At 36.1% G+C, this 21,492-nt stretch overlaps 1 protein-coding gene across 1 annotated transcript in view; it reads right to left on the reverse strand.

Moving 5' to 3' along the window:
* LOC118801294 (verrucotoxin subunit beta-like) overlaps positions 1-19,415 on the reverse strand; it is a 30,049-nt gene extending 10,634 nt beyond the window's left edge. The window contains exon 1 of the mRNA XM_036561536.1: positions 19,255-19,415. The gene's annotated coding sequence lies outside the window, so the exon portion shown is untranslated. The remainder of the gene's footprint in view (positions 1-19,254) is intronic.
* Between the last annotated feature and the right edge of the window lie 2,077 nt (positions 19,416-21,492).

Below are 21,492 nucleotides of genomic sequence, written 5' to 3' on the forward strand. Positions count from 1 at the left end.
AAGAGTGAAGTAAGCTGATAAGAACCTGTAGAAACCAGTTTTTGGAGCCAGTTAATAAAGCAAGAGTTAAACTGATAGCCTTAAGAGGATGGAACGGCTTGGTACAGCCAAGCTAGGAAAGTTTTAAAAAATCGATATCACGTATGTTTGGAAATAAGGATTTCCAAGGAAAGTGCAGAATCAGGATATAATGGGGACTAAGATGATATGAAATAATGTAAAAGAGAGGGGTGATTACTTCATCACCCCAAACAGGATATAAAAAAGGATGTTTTGTGATAATCTTTGCACTGTGGTTGTCCGGGAATCCAAAGTTATCTGGTAATATACGATCATTGTGGTCTGCAAATACATATCCAAAGCAACATATCAGAGCAGGGAAACATCTTGCTTTTTGGGCTTTAGAAATAACATGCCTTGTAATAATGCAGAATGACTCACCACTGACAGTCACTGCTCGAAAAGAAAACATGCATGACGATCTTTCATCTGGGCAAACTTGTCAAAAACTTTTCTCCACCAAGTCCACCAATCCATGAATGAATTCAAGTGATAGCATAACAAGAGCAGGCAAGGAAAGCAGAAAAGTGTTTTTAGCTACACTCACAGTTAGCCATGTTTTTTCTCTTGAGCCTTTCTGAATTGAAGGAGCAGTTTTTGTCCTTTCTAGACTGAATGATGTTGAACTCCTCTGGCTGGTGTGGTTTCAAATGTTTAGTCTCTAATATCTGCTCTAATGACAGGGTACCAAATTGAACTTTTATTAGTTTTTCGACTTGACTCACTATATTGCCTTGCTATTATGAGTGGCTACCACAACTGATGAGGAACAATAGCTTGCTGAGTAGCAACGCCTACACCGTAAACAATGTCTACTAAACATCTGGATATATGTAAATGTATTATCTTTTATTGGCTGATCTCAGCATGGGGCCAACGTGATCATGCCCCACAGCGTTGAACATGCGCAGCGTGATTTTTAACTGCTTGCTTGGTTAGACGAACGCTGAGAGGCCGGCCCCATGCTTACCAAACTAGTCTGCTAGGAGGAATAGGTAGGCTACTGGCATTTACACAACAGGAGGATCATATCAGACAGCCCTGTCATTGTCCTATGTTATAGACGCGCAATAATGTTAGTTACGAAGAAAAAAAACAAAAACAAATTTTGACCATTCTTCTACCAGCGCATTTGTGAGGTCAGCTTCTACCAGCGCATTTGTGACGCAGTCTCCATTCTAATTCATCCCAAAAGTGTTCTATCGGGTTGAGGTCAGGACTCTGTGCAGGCCAGTCAAGTTTGTGCACTGGTGCGCAGTCATGTTGGAACAGGAAGGGGCCATCCCCAAACTGCTCCCACAAAGTTGGAAGCATGAAATTGTCCAAAATCTCTTGGTCTGCTGAAGCATTAAGAGTTCCTTTCACTGGAACTAAGGGGCCGAGCCCAACTCCTGAAAAACAACCCCACACCATAATCCCCCCTCCACCAAACTTTACACTTGGCACAATGCAGTCAGACAAATACCGTTCTCCTGGCAACCGCCAAACCCAGACTCGTCCATCGGATTGCCAGACGGAGAAGCGTGATTCGTCAGTCCAGAGAACACGTCTCCACTGCTCTAGAGTTCAGTAGCGGCACTTTACACCACTGCATTCGATGCTTTGCATTGCGCTTGGTGATGTAAGGCTTGGATGCAGCTGCTCGGCCATGGAAACTCATTCCATGAAGCTCTCTACGCTGTTCTTGAGCTAATCTGAAGGCCACATGAAGTTTGGAGGTCTGTAGCGATTGACTCTGCAGAACGTTGGCGACCTCTGCGCACTATGCGCCTTAGCATCCGCTGACCCCACTCTGTCATTTTACGTGACTGTGGAATATTTAGTAGCGAGGAAATTTCACGACTGGATTTGTTGCACAGGTGGCATCCTATCACAGTACCATACTGGAATTCGCTGAGCTCCTGAGAGTGACACATTCTTTCACAAATGTTTGTAGAAGCAGTCTGCATGCTAGGTGCTTGATTTTATACACCTGTGGCCATGGAAGTGATTGGAACACCTGAATTCAATGATTTGGATGGGTGAGTGAATACTTTTGGCAATATAGTTTCTGAATTATTGATCATGTCGTGCACTGCTCCACAGGTGGGGCCAGGCCCCACCAGCCCCTAATGTAGAGATGCCACTGTTGATCGGGAGAGAGAATGTGATGTTATCTGTAAATGAAATAAAAACCGGTGGTTTTAGCTTTAGCGTAGCATTATCTATGAGTCAGTGAACTGGTCTGGCCTCAGGATTCTGTGTTGCGATCATGTTGATCGGTAGGCTTTGATGCTATTCCATAGTAACGTTAAATGTTAGTACGCGGCTCTATTCTATTCTTTTTCTATTTTCCATCCCACAGTGGAGCAGTTACATTCTTGTGCCAGCAAATTTTCTGTTCCACCTTAAAGCGTGCAGCGGATTCTGGTGCCCACAAATTTCTATTCCTCCTTCAACCACGCAGTCAGATTCTGGTGCCACTGAATTTTTCATTCCACCTTAAATTGTATAGCAGTTACATTCTGGTGCCTAAATGCAGCAGACTGTCACTGCTGCAACTGCCACCTAGAGGCTTCAAAAATAAACTGCATCCCTGCATAAAGTTTTAAACTGAGCTGGTTAGATTTGTGAGGATGCTTTAACAAGCAGGCTGACCAATCAGAGTTGTCATGGTTACTGCTGTAGTTGATTTGCTTGTTTTCAGTGCTCAGAGCTGTTAACTTTGATAACTTCATCTTTTCTCTGGTAAACATCCACATAATATTCTTTATTCTTGAGACCAGAGTCTCTCTCTCTCTCTTCGATAAGCTGTTAATGTGGAACCATGCTGGGCCATTCCATAAACTCAGTCGAGTAATATTTTCTGCCAGTTTGGTATTTGGTTTACTTGGATAAATCCCATCAACCATGCTAAATATGCTGTAGTTCGAAAGTATAATAAATACTATGCAGATAATAAAAACTATGCAGTTTTGAATTTTGGCCATCTTATAAAATAGTTTTTTGTTAAACATGTAATATAGCCTACTTTTGCATCATTACAGTAAACATACTTTGGAATAGGACAGAGTGATAAATTCAGTGCTGTGAAAACTACCAAGTTGTACAAAGTTATTATTTCACAAACACAATTGTTCAGAGCAGATAAGCATTTTGGTTGTTGTTGTTTTGCTGTTTTTCGAGTTTGTTCATAAGTCTGTAATAAATAAAACGTTGATAATTTCACTTGAGAAAATTTCAGTAGCTTTTAAATGATAGGCCATATTGCTCCAAAACAAGAATGTACTTTAACTTGTTCTGATAGGTTGTTGTAAAATAAAGTCAGTAGTTGTATGCAATCATATTATATATTACATCTCTTATACTGGCAACTTTTTCTCATGCTGAAAATTTTTTTTGGAACTTCAACGGTTTTTGAAAAGTTGGACATATTTAAAAACAAGATGTAATAAAACTAGATAATCAAATTCCTCATACTACATAGGGAATATATATATATATATATATATATATATATATATATATATATATATATATATATATATATATATATATATATATGTATTGTGTGAAATAAAATAATAAAAAAAACATGGAGTAGAAAACCACACAAATGTAAATGGGTAGATTGGGTACAGGAGTATGAAGGGCATGCTTGAAACAAGTGTTGTTAATCAAGTTGTTAAGTGTCAGTTAATCAATAGTTGACATCAAATTTAATTATACTGAAAAGAATTAGCTGTCCCATTTCCCCAATTTCTGTTCATTCTCTCTATTACTCCTGTTCCTCTCCTTTCCTGCTGCTTATTTTCTGCTGAAGGACAGGAACAGTAGCAAAATTTTCTTGATGTAGCCAGAGCATTGGATTTGCCCTATAAAGCTATTCTGCACATGCCACCTACTTACAAGCCCCATACATTACACTGGTCACTGTGTGTGTGTTTTTTTTTTTGTTTCTAATTTCAATAGCTTTTAAACAGTTGACCAGAATGCTTTTAAACAGTTGACCAAAATACAAATGTGTGTGCATATAATCAAGTGCCTCTCACCCGACATACTTCACCTTTTTATACAGCTTTATATAGCTTTTTATATTGCTTTTACTCAATTGTGATGAACAGCTTTTTTTTTGGAAGCAAGTTTAGTAGCTTTTGAAAGGATTGACCATATTGCTCCAAAACAAAGTGTATCTTATATCTTATATCACATCTTATATTGACAATGTTAACTTCTTTTGAATTCTGGTGGTTTTTGTAAAATAATTTCAGTAGCTTTTAAATGCTTGATTAGAGCCTTAGCTTTTGAATAGATTAGCAGAATGCACAAAAAATGTATATAATTTAGTCTCCCACACAACATACTACATTTCTTATATTGGCATCATTATTTTCTGTCAAAATCTGGTGATAGCTTTGTTTATGTAATTCCAATAGCTTTTGAATGGTTGATTGTATTGCTCAAAAACAGTATGGACATGCAATCAAGTTCCTCATACACAGTATACTACATTTCTTATATCGAGAGCATTAACTTGTACTAAATTTTGGTAACAGGTTTTTATGAAAAAAAATTCTATATCTTTTGAACTGTTCATCATAATTCCTCAAAAGAACATACTACATCTCTCATATTTGTAACTGTAACATATTTGTGCTGAATTCTGCACAAGTGTTTTTTTTTTTTTTGGGAAATTATGTCAATAGCATTTGAATTGTCAGAATGCTACAAACAAGTGGCATAGCCAAGGGCTAGTATGAAGCTTGACTGCACTTCTGGCCACTCCATTTTAACAAAGTGAGACATTCAGCCATCATCAATAAAGGAGTCACCAGAGAAAAGTTGTTCTACATAAGCCTGTGTGAATGGTTACGCTTATCGTGAAAATCTGTCTTCAGGACAAAACAGAGCTGTTATTGCATCTCAGACAGTCAGAGTCTGATTGAGCTGCATTCAATCAGTACAGCTCGCTCTAATAATCTACTTTGATGAGCAGACATGAGAATGATAGTCAAACCATTGTTAACTAATGAGGCAGCAAACATTGTTTTTATACATTAGGAAGACACAGTTAACATCAGTATGGTACAGTACTTCTGTTTTGTAATCCACTGTGTAGATCACATAGAGATTTCAACCAATATAATGGGTACGATTTAGAAGTAAAAATGAAACAAGAAATGAAATGAATAATATGTTTCAGAGCCCAATAAAAGACAGGGACAAAATCACTGTATTTCCAGAGTAAAGAAATTTGGTTAACTGGACAATAACACTGTTTTGTTAATCTGTACAGAATTATGACCACATTAATCATTTGCCCAGTAAACCTATTCTTTACTGTGTGCTTCTTTAGTAGTGCTACTCTCTGAGCTACAGTATATGAAGTAGGATAAGATAATGGTAGTGTGCTTGTGCAGCGTCAACTAAACACGTTGCACGTTTGTATGTTTGGTCATTCACTGTTTGTTACACTAGCATTTTTTTTAAATCTCTCAAGTTATGTTCTCTCATTGCCCTAATTCGTTGATAACTGTGCTCCTTATATTTTCTTCGTTTTTCAGTCTAACTGACCTTATCTCTGAATGCGAGCTCTGGACGCTGAGCAAAAAACTGCAACAGCTCGATCGGCAGATCATTGCTTTCCTGGATTGGCAGACTCAGCTCCACCTGTATGCACTTCACTGTTGGCGCCAAGGCTGGTACGATAACAACAGCATTTGCTGTGTGAGCAACTGAAGTGCTTTGTGGGGACACCCTAGCTGCCATGGTTCTCTCCTCTCTCTTTTCTGAGAACATAAAGAAGGTGCTATGCCAGGCCTGAGCGGACTTAACAGTGATGAATGATGGACAAGTAAGCAGTATCGACAGCAGACAGGTAGGTGCTTTAAATGGTATAGAAAACGCCTCCTCAATTTCTACAATTCCCCTCTTTCTCTGCTGTCATAATGCTAGCTTTTACTAGCTATGAAGAGAGAATGCCTAAACTGGTCATTAAGGACAGCACAAACAATTCCCATAATACAGTCAAAACAAAAAAAGTGAGCAATAAATTAAACCTTACTTTACTCAATATAAGGTCATTGAATAAAAAACACTTGTGATTCAAGATCTTTTTAAAGAGCATAAGCTTGATTATGTTTCTACCAGAGACATGTCTAAATAAAAATCAAACAGCAACTTTACTTGATGCTGCTCCTGAAAACTACAGATTTATGCATACAGTAACACAGGGCAGACAATGAGAAGAAGAAGCATATATTTATAATAGTGACTTTATCTGCAAAAATGTATTTTTTGCAGGGAGTATGTTGTGATCATCCTTTTTAGTGACACTTCTTTGTTATTAATTGCTATAAATGTCCTGTGCCATGTGCCCATCCCACAGGAACAAGCAGAAGGCAGGGCCCGAACCCCAACCAGGACGAAACCTGGCGAGGATGGCGGGGAGATGAGAACCGTGAGGGAGTGGTGGACGGCGCGCAAGTCCTGCCTCCTGGGCACAACCATCTATCCAGCAGTGAGGCCACTTTTTAGTTTGCCTTACATTCGATCTCAGTGGCCATTTTTTTATATTGCTAAGGTAAGGCCTTTTCGCCTTTTCTATCGATGAAGAGAAACTTTTTCATACATTTGTCACAAGCAGAATTAGTTACTATAATGCTCTTTCTAATGGGCTTCCCAATCCATCCTCTATATTTCGTACAAAAATGCGGCAGCACACATTCTAACAAAAAAAATAAATATATAAAAAAGAGAGATCATATCACTCCCATTTAGAAAGAACTGCACTTGTCACCTGTCTCTTTCAGGATAGATTTTAAAGTCCTGCAATTAGTTTACCTGTTTAGTTAGACATCACATTACATCACAGAATGTATGCGTGTTTATGTTCCAACACGTAATCTTAGATTTGTGGATTAGGCTTGGGCGGTATCTATTTTTTCAACGTTCATACCTTCCTGACATTTCACTGGGGAGAACACAGTGCATGATTTTCAAGCCATCATTCAATAAATATCAAACCATCCATCGAACAACTGACAAATGTTAAACACTGCTGCAGTGTAGGAGAGGGAGGCTGGTTAGTGTTAGCTTCTCTAGCATGATAACGGCTGTGCCCACCATAGAACATGTTCAATTCTGGCTAAACTAAAACACTTTTTGAATGATTAAAATTAATGATTAAAATTAAATGATCTGAGAGAATAAGGTCAAGCAACCACTGGAGGAACATTTAAAATTAGACCTGTTCTGTGGAGTCTGTAGCCTGATACGCTCCCTTAACATTAGGTTAGCAGGCAAAAGACCCAAACAGTGCCACCCTTCACAGTACAGGCTTGATTCTGAAAACTGGTGCTCTGTTGATACAAATTTAGATGAAAAAAGTGTTTGACAGAGTAAAAGCAGAATGACACTAAGCCAAAATCAAATGTGCTCTGTGGTGTGCTCAGAGAATGTGCGGTTCTGACATATGTAGCTCTTTGCTGTAGCTGAGCTGCAATCATGCTCAGTTTTTCTGAGGTTTTTCATGGCTTTGTTTCCCCCCCTCTTTCTATGAGCACCACCAATCAGTGAGCTCCCACACTACCAATCACTGAGCCCCCTAAAATACGATTGAGTGGAAAGTGTTTATTTATCTGTTCAGATGTGGAACAGAAATTTGACAAATCATTTTAAAATACAGTCATCATTTTTCAATATCATCATCAATTTTACATAGTGGTATACCGTACTCCTGTCATACCACCCAACCCTACTGCAGATACTGGCCTTCCGCAAACACCTTCCATAAAATACAGAAAACATGGACAGGCCTCTTTCCGTTATTATTTTTTTCGAAACAGTGGAACTCCACCTTGTATCAGACAATCAAACTCAGTACACACTTTTAAGAAACACTTGAAAACATATTTCTTTATCTTAGTGTTTAATTGAAATTCTATGTCTCTTTGGTATTTTTCTTTTGAATTTGATCTGTGTCACTGTCTTGTAGTTTCATAGTTTCTTCTATTACAGTTAAGCTTTACCTGCCTGTAAAGTACTTTGAGCTGCCAACAGTATGAATAGTGCTTTGTAAATAAAAGATTATTTATAAAAATTTATAAAGATTAAATTATTGTTATTATTATTATTATTATTATTATTATTATTATTATTATTTATAAATAAATAAATAAACAAATAATAACACTTATAAATGTGTTAACTATCCAAAATTACTCAGCTCTAATCATTTGTAATGTTAATGTAGATTACTTTTTACAGCGTACAGAGTATGGGTGTTCAGACTAGTTTCATCTATGGTCAATGCTGCATGGAATACATTTGTGTTAAACGCGGATTAGCTCGTCACCCAGACAAAGACTGTTCAGACATAATGTTACCTTATATTTATATTGTGTGGTCTGGCTTCTTTATCATTAGACTCATGAGTCACCTGCAGCCAGGGCAGCCTAACATTTGTGACCTAAAATATTAACATTCTCTTTAAAAAGTGATGCATTTAACGGTAGCATTTTATTTTATAGTACAGTAAGTACTTAGTATTAAATAAGTAAATATGTAGTGCTTACAAGTGATTTTCTGGTACAAACTTTGCAAGTACATAGTACGGGCAAGATATGTACAGCAGTACCTGAATTTGATGGTAAATATGTAGTTTTTAAAAGGGATAAATACTTGGTGCATACTTTGCAAGTTTAATATGTAACTACCACAACTAATGAGAGAAACATGAGGTGTATTTCATGAGGTATATATGTTACATTACATGGTAATGTACTACCAAACTTTATCAGGAAGTACATTTCTATGTGATGCCTATGTGATACAGAAGTGTAGGGTACAGGTGACAATAGTGTTTTGTGAATGCAGACCACACCTTGGTAAATGAGATAATGAGAGGAGAGGAATTTTGGGCTGGAGTTCAGTACAGCTTCTGTGGGTCTCGAGAAGGCCAACCCCCCTATATTAAAAGATCAAGTGCAGGTGTGGACAAGGTGGAGGAGAAAGGGGAGGAGGTGGGGTGCGAAATTTCGTCACGGATAGGAGGAGTGAAGGAGTGGTGTTTATAAGAAGCTGGAATTGAGAAGGAGGAGTTTTAGGCATGGTCTTTCCTCAAACTTCAGTTATGTCATAACTCCATAAAAATTGCAGGGTACCTACCACTGAGTACTTTGTAAGTACCATTGTTCCACTATAGTAATTCATTTCATAGTAATTGGTACATGATGGAAACAGGACTGTAAAACTACTAATACAAGTTAACCAGTGAACTTCATTTGTTTCTGCGCTGTGCTGTTTGCTCTGTACTCTTGGATTCTTCAATGTTTTGTAGGCATTCTTTATAGCAAGTCTGTCTCTCTGGGTGAGACTGTGGCTGTGGGTGTGTGTGTGTGTGTGTGGGTAATCAGAAAGAGAGGGAAGTTTCTGTGTCTTGTTTGTGTGTTAGTAAGTTATATAAGTGATAATATTGCCTGGAAAGCTATCTGTAGGCTTTGCAAAAAAGGTAAAAGCTCTAGACTCCCAGACAGTGAATTTCTGCTTACACATCCTAATACATCATCCTACAGAATCTGCAGCTCTCAGCCCTAAATGTGCATCCCATGGTGGTCACATTGCACTCGTGCAGTTACCTGCTTTTTGGCCAAAGAAATTGTACCTCAGCATGGTTGACAAGACCAATTGCCATGCTATGCTGCAAACATTTGACCACCAGTATGATGTACCCAGTTGGAGCTCTTTCTCTTAAATAATGATCCCAGAGTTCTGCAGTTAGGTTGAAGTGGAGTAATGAACAGCATCTGGAGTGCAGAACACATCGCTCTCATAACAGATATGTGGCGACACCATATATGTCTGTTGTGACAGCATATATGTCTGTTAATGTGCACTACATTGACAAGGACTGGACATTACAGTCAAGATGCTTGGAAACCATACCCGGCAGCCTTATCGTCCCCTTGGAATTAAAAAATGAGGTTTTGATGAGGTCTTAATTACAACATAAACATTAATTTCATTCATTCATCCATCTTTTTTTCCTTCTTCCTCCCAAAATAAGACATTTCGGGTTGTTACAGTCACATTTCTGATATAAAACAAAACCTCACATGGCCTTTAGACTGACCGACTACACTTACTTGCTGGGACAGTTCATTGCAGTAACTATGTCATTACAGTAGTAAACCTAAAGGACACTTAAACAAATGGTTCCTACTTAAAACTGACCTCTGTACTGGACAAAAAAATTTAGCACTGACCTATGTACTTAGACAACAATGCTTTTTTAATAAAAAAAGATGATTTGTCCTAAAACAAAAAAAAAGAAAAAAAAAGCAAAATCTTATCAGGAAATAAATATTTTTATGAAATCTGTGTGTGCCACAATTACTGGCACTTCATTTAATAATTTGTGCAGCCTCTCTTTGCAAAGATAACAGCTCTGAGTTTTCTCCTATAATGCTTAATGACACTGGAGAACACATGGCGAAGGATCTGAGATCATTCATTGGCTATCTTCAGGGGTGTAAAAAGTACTGAAAATACCTACTTAGGTACAAGTACTGCTACTGTAGTGATAATTTACTTGAGTACAAGTAAAAGTATTAGTAAATAAAATTACTCAAGTAAGAGTAAATAAGTAGTTTGTTGAAAAACTACTTTAGTTTCCTTTTGTGTATGTCCACTGTCACAACTTGAAAATATTTCTGAGCTGACTTGGCTACATCACTGGAAATAATCTGTACAGAAAAACACCAAAGCAAAACATGAAAATATATGGGGAAAAAGTTCTGAGAGCTGAGACTGTTCACAGTCTCCTCTGCTAGAGCACATTTACACACCTTTCTGTGAACTTTGTAAGGAACAAGGTTTACATTACACTGCATGTGTTTCATGGTTAGATGATTATAGAAGATGTCCTAGTTTATCTGTTTCCAATAAAGTATTTTAGAATCCCTGAAAGACGGTGCAGAGATTGTTACTGTTTAATTAAGTTCACTTAAGAGAAAAAACTGAGTCAAAATTATAAGTAGATTGCTTAATTAATAATGTAATTTTAGTGACTGCCCATCAGCTCCCTGGACTCTAGCTTACGTTAATAGGTGTGAACCTCTACAGACAGTAAACATATTCACAGCCTTCAAACTGTGTATTTTCACTGATATCTGTTCAGAACATTTCTACCGTTAAAATCAGCAGCAACATCAGCAACTTACCCAGCTTTGATTTTACTGTAATATATTTCATTAGTAATCATGCTGATCATACAGATTCAGACATTATTACTGCATTTCACAGCTAAACAGCCTTTCATAGTTAGAGGCAAACACCAAGGCAGAGAGTGCGAGGGGGGAGAGAGAGAGAAAGAGAGAGGAAGAGAGAGAGAGAGACAGAGAGAGGAAGAGAGCGAGCGAGAGAGAGAGAGAAACAGGGGGAGAGAGACAGGGGAGAGACAGAGAGAGAGGAAGTAAGAGAGAGAAAGAGAGAGAGAGAGACAGACAGAGAGAGAGAGACAGAGAGAGGACGGGGAGGTGGGGAAGGATCAGAACATGCAGTCAGCTTAAACAACAACAGCGCGAGAGAATCACTGTGCAGAGTTTATGAAGAAACTGTATTAGACTAGATTTCTGCTTTCTTGTCTCACAGCCGTTCATCTCCACAACAGCCACTAAACTATGCTGTATAAATGGTAAAACTGTAGGCTGTGGGTGACACCTGTTAAGTATAGTGGCAGAAAGGCACTTGTGATAAAATATACGCAGCAGATTTCCAGTGTAATAAACAGAATCATTATAAAAGACAGAAGAAACACGTAGACACGGTACCTGTTTAGCTCAGCTCGGCTAATGCTGCCTCAGGCTGGATTCAAGCTGTGAAAGTGAATCTCAGCGGGTTTCGTGTTTGGTTGCTGATAATAATGCTGTTTTCTTTCGTGTGAAAATGAATTGGTTCAGATCTCCTCTGTCCTTCTCCACTAAACTGGACATCTCTGTAGTGTTTTTCCTGCTGGAGCTGCTGTTTTTAAATTGGTGAATTTTTAATTTTGTTCATATTGGTTTCTGAGCTGATACACTAATCATTTTTTTAATGCTGTAACGTTATGAAAATTAAAGTAGAGAAGTGAAAGTAGTTCATTAAAAATTAACTCAAGTAAGAGTAGAAGTACTATGATTTAACTCTACTCCAAAAAGTACCTTTACAGGGAAAACTGTACTCAAGTACAGTAACGAGAGTAAATGTAATACACCTCTGGCTATCTTTGCGTCCACACCAAACTCACCTCTGGTGTTTGTTTCCAAAAAACACCAGAGGTGAGTTTGGCAAACTGTAGGTGCTTGAGTTTGTTGGTCTTGATCCTTGGAGATTCCTAGACTACTTGAAGCATCCTCCTCACTGAATATAGGGTCAGTACAGACATCTTTCCCTTATCCTGGCAGATTCTTAACATCTCTAGTTGTTTTAAACTTCTTAAATTATTGCCCTGATAGTGGAAATGGGCATGATTTGTGCAGCTCAACTACCTTTTGTCACACACCAATGCTGTATTCTCTGGTCCTTCTCATAGTGATAGATGACTGATGAAGAATTTGGCCTGGTTTCATCCCATATATATTTCCCAGTCAAGGGTGAATATTTAAGTGCTCCTAATCACTCAGGTGATTATAAAAAAAAAACCCATAAAATATGAATGCGAATATACTTCAGTTAGATTTCACTCTGCCAATAATTGTGGCACATATTAAATTTAAGAAAAAGATTTTTTCATGACAAGAATTTTTTTTTTTCTTTCTATCGTTATACTTTAAAAAAGGTATAGTATTTTTCTTACTATTTAATTATTATCATATATTAGTATTGGATAATAATTGGTACATAAATAAATAAATAAATGATTTCTTAAATCAGTGAATATAAGTGTTAAAATATATAAAAATAAATTATAATTTCTCCTTCTTCTTGTTTTTGTATTATCATAAGTTGGCCTAATAGTAATAAAATAAAAATAATAAAATTTTTTATTATTATTATTATTATTATTACATTCCAGAACTGTCCTACATGGTGGGCCTCGGAGCAAAAGATGACTGAGAGGATCGTTGAGCGAGCTCCAGCAGTAAAACATGTTTGTGGATGACAAGACTTGGCAGTCGCTGCCACAACTAACCTGATATGATGTTTCTGTGCTGGAGGCTGTGAACAACACGCTGTAGCCAATAGCAAATTTAACAGACATTCTTTCAGGGGAATCTTATGTCTGTTATTCCAGTGCTGCAGTACTGTCACAGTATTTTAACACCTACAGAAGATGACACGCAGTTAAGCAAAAACACGAAGAGTGGCATTTTGGAGAAATTGGATGCAAAATATGACAATGGTGCAACACAGACAGTCTTGCGTATGGGTATGCTGCTTGATCCTCATTACTTATGGGAGGCAAATCCGGCCAAAAGGATATTATAATTAAAACAATAAAATGCAAATGCAAACATCTTTTTGCCATTTCTCTTTCCAAACCGCAAGTATCCTGCCAAAATTGAAAATAAAATGAAATACCTACATTTACAATTTAATTTTTCACATAAGCATGAGTTATTTATGACAAAAATAAAAATAAATTTAAAACAGCTATTTGTCATTTCATTTTAGTACTTATTCTGGTATTTCATGGCCATATCTAAAATGTAAAAGCTAATAGAGAAAAGAAAATCCAAGCTTCACTTTGGCTTTGCCTTTTCTTCATGAAATGCTTAATACATGTCAAAACTAAAATGCAATGTTTACATTGTTATTTCTTTTTCATATAATAGGCTGCATATCTGACAAAATGAAAATGTAAAATGGATAAATCAAGTGGGCGCACTTTAAGTGTCAGAATGAAAAGGCTAATGGAAACGAACAGGTGCCATCTGCTGGAGATTTACTTTTCACTTCCCACTTTCCTTTTTCATTTTCAACTTAACCAAATTACTGGTACGTACCACATATTTACTTATTAAATACCCGTTATTTACTGTACCGTAAAATAAAATGCTACACATTTAACCTATTTGATTCAAATGTTTACATCATTCCTCATGAACGAGTAAAATACATCAAGGCAGTTCTGTCTTTCAGTTTACTTTCAGCAATATTTGTGTTGAGTAAATTCAGTGCACTTCACTTCAGTTCACTAAAGTAGCATCAAAAAGAACATAATTAACTGGTGTTTTATTTTTTCTTTGCCAACTTCACTGGGTTTAACCTGGCCACCCTGTTGTAGAAGCTGTAGCTATGCCCCTGCAAGTTGTACATAATTAAGTTTCATAGATGATATATATAGTTTTAGAATAATTTAAGTAAATTTTGAGTGGTTTACTGTGTTACTCAAAAACAAGATGTATATATCTTGCCCCTACACAAAATACTACACATTGGAAAATTTAACGTCTGCTAAACTATTATTATTATTATTATTATTGTTGTTGTTGTTGTGTGAATAAGTTATATAGGCCTTGTTCAGACAGCAGCTCAAATCCGATTTTTCTGCTATTCAGCTTATGCAGGACAGATTTTCTGTAGTCTGGATGGCAAAAAGCCACATGAAATCTGACATTTTCCAAATAGATTCAAGTCACATTTGTAGGTAGTTTCAGATCTAGAAAATGTGACTCAGTTTGTTTTGCTTATGTGTTTTTATCCATTATTTTGGATGCTGCAGTTCATGACATCAGAATGTGCAACAAGAAAGTCAGCGGTGAATATTCACATATTACAGCTTACAGTAGAGTAGAAGCTTTTAACAGACATTTAGGTAACATTTGAAACACTGTTAAAATATAGCATGATTGCTCTATTAGCTAATTATCATTTTTAGGTGTGCTAAGTTTTGCCCCTATGTAGTCAGTGTGTGCACATTTGCAACATTACTACAGTAACAAATGTGGATATGCCAAAAAATGCAACTACAGTCTGTCTATAGAAATCAGATCCGGTCACTGAACAGTCAGTCTAAAAAGTTAGACATAAGAAACAAATCTGATCACTGCCATGTAGTGTGAACAAAGCCATAGTGTCTGCTATGCAACATACTACACTTCTTATATTGACAAGTTTAACTTCTGATAAATTCATTAGTTTTTAATTGGAAAAATACTTAGCCTTTGTTTAATCAAAAATAGTAAATGATAACAATATAAGGCATGAGTTTTGATTAACTTACTACTGATGTTCATTGAACTCAGATATTGATGTCAGCCATGGTTCTTACTTTTTTATGTTAAAACAAATTGTTTTTTCCAGTGTAATTGTATTGTTGTTAAGTGTGCATATTTTCAGACTGGTGTACTGTGGCATACAATTAACCCTTTCAGGCACAGTGGTTACTGTGAGAAACCACTTTGTTTTTTCTCATTTCTCAATTTGCATTAGTGTTTAAATAGGGAACCTCTACATTTTCTGAAAAAGTAGAATGTTGTTCTTGGGACAGTTAAAAAAGTAGCACACAGGAAGTGATGTAAGAACTGTAGTTTTTCTGCAAAGCTGGGTTTGCATGGTTGTTGAAGGAGCCTGTCCAAAACTGCTTACCAGGTGATCCAGGTTGGTTTTGTATGTATGGTTGTATGGTTTTATTTTTGTAGATAACATGCTATAGAATGAGAATTAGCAAAATAGCAATTAAGCAGTTAAAATCCTACCATGCTCTTTGGCATGTATAAAGAATTCAGAACAGGCCCAGTTCACAAAAAGTGTAAGAAAAATATGGAATTATGTAGGAATCAAAAATGTATTTTACAAATCAATTTTCCTTTTCTTCAAGACTCCCTTTGTCTGTATGCAATGTTGCATATATATTAAATACACTGTATATATTAAATCAAGATTGTCCAAAGTTTTGACTCATGAAGATACATGTTGTAGGTTTGAATGAACCTAAAAACTATATTAAGCTATTTCTCTGCAGTGCAGTAATTCACAAGGAACAAGGTTAGGTAATCATGATTAACATCCAGTATATCTAAATCCAAAATATTCAGAATCAGAGCAATAGACATTTTATACATTCTTCTGTGTTATGCCAAATGGTCATAACTAAAATAGGAGAGAACCTGATCAACATTAACCAGATGGCTGAGAATTATTCATAAGAACATATTCAGCTCTATAGTCCTTACATGCCTTAACTGGTACATATTACACTTCAGATTTCGAAAACCTAACGAAATGTGTGACCAGAGCTTGTGTTCAGTGCAAATGTTAATGCAATTACTTTACTCCTGTGTAAGCTATACTTTCCTTCAGGTCCTTGGTTGTGATATTAGGGTTTTGCTTTGCCTTTCTGGCCAGCATATGAGCAGTTCTATCTGACAGCTTTTTTTGGTTTTCCAAATCTTTCTTTGACTTCCACAGTTCCCCTCAAGTGAGAATTACCATAAGGTTTGAAGAGTCAGAGAACTCCTGATTACAATGTTTGACCTGCCTATTCAGTCCTAAGGAGTAAGTTAAAGATGCAGTCCAGTGGCAAATACTTGAATGACGTATGACATCATTAGAATTTTTCACGCATTTAAAAATCATATCTCATGATGTGGACAGTATCCTAAAAGCTGGAGAAATTTGTTTTGTTTATGCTGTGAACCAGGTGCAGTTGTGAAATCATGAAGATCTGCCAGTTGTGTGTTATTTCATAGCAATATTTAATGCACAAACCTCATAATTCACTTTATAAGTAGCTTTTCATTGTCCAGTGACCTGCTAGCATAATGCAATTTCTGCTAGCATCCCAATGGGAATTTGTAATGCTGTTAGTGCTAATCTAGCAATGTTGAAATGTGTAATCACATTTGATGCCAATTCTAGCTTAAACATGGGCATATGAAGCTTGCAATAGGCATGCAACATATTCTTTATTCTAATGGTTTTACCATGGCTCCATCTCGAAGGATCTGAATTTGAAGCCTGTTACTCAGTATTACTGAGCCACTGTTAGCCAATTAGCTACCAACTGACTTTATCTAGTGAGAGCAGAATATAGTCCAGTTTCAGAGAATATAGTAAGTGTAAACTAGTTAAATAAAGCTTGTAACAGCAACTTGTGATGTTGCTCACCTCAACTATGATCGCACATTAAAAAATATGCATATTAAATTTATTTTCATAACAATGACTGTTCAAAACCAAATGCAATTACTTGACAAGACAAACTCAGTTGCTCATGTGAGCCTTATGTTTGTCTTTTTTTGTTCAAAACTAAAGTGAAGCTCATGTTTGCACAGGCAGTGCAGAGATTAGAAATAAAACAGCAGTACAACTATACGTATCAGCCCAGGGGTATTGCCACACCTCCAAAAGTGGTAGAGCTAAACTTATTGTTTAAAAACAAACAAAACGTGTGGCTAGAGTAAAAAAACGCAACTAGGCCACAGACTGTCTAACTCATGTGAGGCTAACAACATATATATAACATCTATAAACTTATTCATGAACAGTGTCAGTGTTTGTTCTGACCTTGCACTACACTAAATTCAGCCAGCCTCAGATAGCAAGCATCTCTTAAGATCTCCGTTTTCATACCCAGTTCATTCAGCAGTTCATGAAGCCAAAGTATATCTAGACAGCACTGTTTTCTTTGTTGATCAAAACCACTCTCAAAAATGTGAACCAGCTCAGTTGCCATTTTAGCAAAACATGTTGCGTTGTAAGCGACAGGAGGCGGGGCTGCAGCTCCATGTACAGACAGAGTGTACAGTAATTTGAAGAAGTAAGTACACCACATGAAAAATTTAGACATATTTGGAGATACAGATATCAAGTCTTCATTTAAACAGTGTTCATAAAGGTTATACAATTTAACAAGTGACACTTAAAATTACATTTTTTATCATCCTTTATATAATAGAAATAAACACTACTGCAACTTTCTTATGTGGAAAAAGTAAGTACACTCCCACATATATCACTACTTCAAATGCATCAAATTGAAATCAGGTACACCTCAGGTTCTAATGATTACAACACTATTAAAGAATATCTTGGATGAGTTTGTCTTATTTAAACCTCAGATATCTGGTCTGGTTTGCTCTTTGTAATTGGAGTGTATGTAACATCATACCTAGATCAAAAGAGCTTTCTGAGGCCTTCAGAAGAAAATTGTACATGTGTGTGAGTCTTGGAAGGGGTTTAAAAAGTGTTTCCAAAATATTAAAAAATCAATCATTCCACTGTCTTGAAGATAATGTGCAAGTAGAGAAGATTTTAAACCACTGCCAACACATTTTGTTTTGGAGCAATACTTAAAAATGACTACATTAAAAATGCCAACATCAAAGTGTAGCATGTTCTATATAAGCATTTGATTTTATACATCTTGTTTTGGAGCAATATGGTCAACTGTTCAAACCTGTTTAAACGATATTCACAAAACAGTTTACCAAAATTCAGGTTATCGCTGCTGTCGGAACAAAACCTTGTATCTCCATTTTTGACGTTTTTCAGTTTTTGACATAATTTGAAAATACCTGTTGCCCTTTACATTGTCTGTAAATTTCATGAAGAATGGACCAAAAGAAATGGCCCAAAACGACTTGGAAAAAATTCTGGTTCCACTGACTTACATTAAAAGTTTTTTTTTTTTCGTTCTCCTGTAAAGTTATCATTTTGGAGATACAAGGTTTTCTTCTGACAGCAGTTGTTATACTAACAGTAAAGGGAACCAAGTATTTAAAAACTTTTTTGTTATTTAGTATACTCCTCGTGCATGTATCAACTTCAAATTTGCATGCATAATGTTTTTACCTATGAATATGAAAAAAAAAAAATTGGCATTCAGAAAAAAATACAGGTAAAAAAAACATGTAATGGGAAAAAGTGTTAATATACTATATTACAAATACATATAAGTAAAGGTTAAAAAACATAATAATAATAATAATAATAATAATAATGAAAAAAAATAAAAATATTGTGCAAATTGCATCTGTTGTCGTTATAGATGACTGTAGTGGAGTGTCTTAAAGTTTTCAGGGAAAACGTTAAACAACACTCGAAATGTATGATACCCTTGAAATAAAGCTGAAGTAACATTAAAAACACAACAAAATATTAGAAGAACTAAGTTACTATACTACTCTTATGATAGGCTCAGGTACAGTAGGATTGCTCAGTGGGACAATGGAAATGTCTGTCCTCTATCAACCTATAGTACTGAACTCGAAATGTGTTGATATGTCTTACCTTGACTGCTGTGCTGATTACAATTTTCAGAAAAGACCAAAGTTGTCAGATATCCCCTTTTGAATGTCTCTGTATGAAGATTCCCAACAGTAATAACTGCAAAAAGGAAAACACTCTGACTGAAAGCAGAAAAATATAAAGGTATCTTTTGGTTGCTTTGTGTCTAGCACACCACAAGACAGAAGAGAAGAAACTTGGGTCTATATAAATGCTGTCAAGTGCTGCCATCAGCATCTTGCAGTGATGTCACTTAGTGAACACTCAGCAGTGTCATCTGTATGCATGATAAAACAGAACAGCATGCAACAGCTGATTTTGTTGTCTGCTTTTTTAAGTAGCTTTACTGGAACATTTAAAAAAATTGTGCTCTCATTTTTTTGTGTTGTGTATAATAGCCAAAACTCATAGTGAAGGTATTCAAAGTCATTACAGAGAAATGACTCAAGGAGAAGTAAAAGCACCTATAATTAAATGATGTAACTCATAATAGTAGCAGCAGAATGAATTCAGAAGTCTACAGAAACATTTTGTCTGCCAACTTACAGAGAAAAGCATCCAAGCTAATTAAGAGGAACTTCATCATGCAGCAAGACAATGACCCAAAACACACTGCCAACATAAGAAAGGACTTCATCAGGAACAAAATGTGGAAGATTGGCCAAGTTAATCATTAGACCTTAAGCCAAGTCAGCATACATTTCACCTCCTGAAGAGGAGACCGAAGGGAGGAACCCCCCAAAACAGCTTAAAGAAGCTGCTATAAAAACATAGAAAAGCATCACAAAGGAGGAATGCAACAGTTTGGTGATGTCAGTGGTTGCAGCTTTTGCAAGCAAGGGATATGTGACCAAATATTAAATGGTATGTATTTTTAATTTACTTGAAGACTGTTCCTATACTTTTGCTCACCCAAAACCTGGGTGTTCTGCCACCAAAGGTGCCAAGTTCGTAGTTGTTTAACACATCTAGATGTAAATATCAGGAAACAAAGGTTGAAATTCTGATCATCTTTATATAAGCAAAAAAGTGACAAAAACATTTTCATTTTAAAAGCTACTAAATTCTTAATACTAAGCCTTAAACACCCTTGAAATCATAGCATATATATATATAGCCTATATAGCCTATGTGTGCTGCATATATATATATATATATATATGTATATATATATATGCAGCACACATAGGCTATATAGGCTAACATACGACATCGCTATGATATTCATGTAAGAGTTCATGAGTGAAATTATAATTGTAAAATGCAAACCCCATAATTCTAGCTCCAGTAGCTGCTCAGTTTAGGCCACAAGCTCTGTAGTTGGATTGTATTAGTGATTAGATGAGAAATTATAGTTGTATTGTGTTAGTTATTCATACTACAACTAATTAATTAATTAATTAACAACTACAATTAATTAATTAATTAAATAAACTTAAACAGTGTAACTGGAGTTATATCAGTTTGTAGAGCAGAAATAGCAGTTTATGGAATAATTTAGGGATGAGAAAGGAACAAATGAAAGGAAAAAGTGGATAACAATTATGGATAGGTAAAAAGAAGCAATAATTTAGGAAAAACAGGGAAACTGACAGTTGGTGTAATATTCAGCAGTTAGTTTATTCATTATGAGATATAGTTAATTTTTATGCAAAATGAACCTCACTAAAATTTTTATCCTATTACGGTCCTTCACTTGTACACTCTCCTGTAATGCACAGGGTGTCACATCATGTCGGCACCCAAATGGAAATTTTCTTTGGCAGAATGTCCCAGAACTTGAAGAGATCCTGTAAATAAAAACATGCATTTAAAATAGAGCGTGCCAAAATTAATCAAATAAAATCATATCATGAAACTAAGTTTTAGGCAGCTAGTAGTTACATTAGTTCAAGTAGAAAAGCCTATTTGTAGTCTGAAATGTTATATTTATATAGGTTTTTGTATTATTGCATGGCAAAACTGACAAAAAGATGGATCTTTTATTTGGGAACAAAAATGTAAATGCATAAACACTTATGAACTGCCAGCCAGCCAGATATGCAGCATTTTGTCTAAACTGAAAAACTGCAGTCCACTTCATTATCAGCAAGTGTCCAAGTGATGAACAATGCATAATTACTTACATTGACAGCAAATAAAATTAAATGGAGGAGCGTTTTGACACAGCATCTGTCATGGTTTCCCAGGTCATTGCTACCCTTTTCCTGCTCTTGCCTTTGTCTCCCCATGTGCTCTTCA

Source organism: Colossoma macropomum, unplaced genomic scaffold (assembly GCF_904425465.1).
Source record: "Colossoma macropomum unplaced genomic scaffold, Colossoma_macropomum, whole genome shotgun sequence".
NCBI classification, from domain to species: domain Eukaryota; kingdom Metazoa; phylum Chordata; class Actinopteri; order Characiformes; family Serrasalmidae; genus Colossoma; species Colossoma macropomum.